The sequence below is a fragment of the Nematolebias whitei genome, chromosome 10, assembly GCF_014905685.2.
Source record: "Nematolebias whitei isolate Nwh7 chromosome 10, NemWhi1, whole genome shotgun sequence".
Lineage (NCBI taxonomy): Eukaryota > Metazoa > Chordata > Actinopteri > Cyprinodontiformes > Rivulidae > Nematolebias > Nematolebias whitei.
In genome coordinates, this window is record NC_056507.1 from 49,057,593 (window position 1) to 49,059,784 (window position 2,192).

Consider the following 2,192-nt stretch of genomic DNA (forward strand, 5'->3'; position numbering starts at 1 on the left):
GGCGAGGATTAAGGCAACAAGCGGACCTGAGGTACTCCAGGTTCTTGTGATCCGTCCACACCTGGAACGGGAACCTGGAGCCCTCCAACCAGTGAGGCCACTCCTCCAGCACGAGTTTGACAGCAAGGAGCTCCCGATCTCCAACATCATAGTTGCGCTCAGCCAAGGAGAGACTCCGGGAGAAAAAGGCACAAGGGTGAAGACGCCCCTCCTGGCCACGCTGACTCAGAACGGCCCCCACCCCAGTATTGGAGGCATCAACCTCCACCATAAAAGGTTTGTTGCGATTGGGAGCCTGGAGAATGGGAGCAGAAACAAACAAGTTCTTTAACTCATTAAAAGCGGTCTCTGCTGTGGTGGACCAGTGAATGCAGCACTTAGTAGAGGTGAGCTCGTGAAGAGGCTTGGCCTTCTGGCTGTAGCCTTTAATGAAGCGTCTGTAAAAATTGGCGAACCCCAGGAACCGCTGAAGCTGTTTGCAGTCCTTAGGGGTGGACCAATCTACCACAGCAGAGACCTTGCTGGAGTCCATCCCCATCTTGTTAGGAGACACAATAAACCCCAAAAAGGAAGTGGAAGACACATGAAACTCACACATTTCAGCTTTTACAAAGAGACCGTTCTGGAGGAGCCTGGTAAGAACAGATCTGACATGTTTGCGATGAGAATCTTGGTCCTTAGAAAAAATGAGTATGTCGTTGAGATAAACAAAAACAAACTTGTTTACCATGTCCCTCAAAACGTCATTTACTAAAGTTTGGAAGCCAGCCGGAGCGTTGGTTAACCCAAAAGGCATAATTAAGTATCCATAATGACCTGTCAGGGTATTAAAGGCTGTCTTCCACTCATCACCTTCACGGATACGGACCAGATGTTAAGCATTGCAGAGATCAAGTTGGGTGAAAATGTTGGCTCCCTGAAGAGAATCGAAGGCGGAAGACATGAGGGGTAGTGGATACTTGTTTTATAGTAATTTTATTGAGTCCTCTAAAGTCTATGCATGGACGAAGTGAGCCATCTTTCTTTTTGACAAAGAAGAAACCTGCCCAAGCAGGTGAGGCAGATGGTCGGATAATGCCCGACCATAATGAGTCCTGGATGTACTCCTTCACAGAGAGTTGTTCGGGAGCGGAGAGAGAGAGTATAACGCACCCCTAGGAGGAGTGGAGCCTGGGAGTAAATCTATTCCACAGTCATAGGGAGGGTGTGGAGGCAGTGAGGTAGCTTTAGTCTTATTAAACACCTCTTTAAGGTCATGATACTCTTTAGGTACCTTGGAAATGTCTGGATAAAAATCCTCATGAGGGGTGACAGTTTCGATAGGAACCACAGCATCAAATAAACAAAGTCAAGCACTCCTCTGACCACCCTAAAATCTCCCTCCTCCTCCAGTCAAGATGAGGGTTGTGTTTGGCTAACCATGTGGCTCCCAACACGATCGAAGCCTGGGGAGATTTAATAACCAAAAAGGTTAGTTTCTCTTTGTAGTTACCACCGAGACACAAAACCACCGGTTCCGTAATTAAAGAGGAGGAGTTCAGAGGATGGCCATCAAGAGTAGTGGTGGGATGTATCTAAGTACAAGTACTTTGTTACTGTACTTAAGTACACTTTTCATGTATCTGTACTTTACTTAAGTAGAGTTAAACATGGGTACTTTTTACTTTTACTTCACTCATTTTAGATTAAGTATCTGTACTTTCTACTACACTACATTTCTATAATGCGCTGTGTTACAAATTACATTCACGTTGCAACTTTTTTATTTGTTCGTTAATTTGAAAGTAACCAATGGCGAGAGGGGAGTTGGTCCATTGAATCAATGCAAAATGGGCAGGTAACGTTAGGCCCACCTTCAAGAAGAACTATATTCTAGTATCTAAAAAAGATAAATCTGGTCCTCTGGACATTAAAAAAAAAACACAAAACAAAGCAAATCAACAAAAAAAATGTAGAAACGTTTCGTCTCTCATCCGAGAGACTTCCTCAGTCTGAGGAGCTATATTCAGCTCAGTCTCTTAAATAACACCGTCTCAGAGTGGATCAACCAGTTTTGCTGCTGACAACCAAAACCAGCTGATCACATGCTCAAGAAGGACCATCGGCCTAACAATGGGTCATTAGCACACTGATGGCTGTTTACTATTCACAGAGGGCTGAGTGATACTAGCAATCACAGCATTGTAAGACAT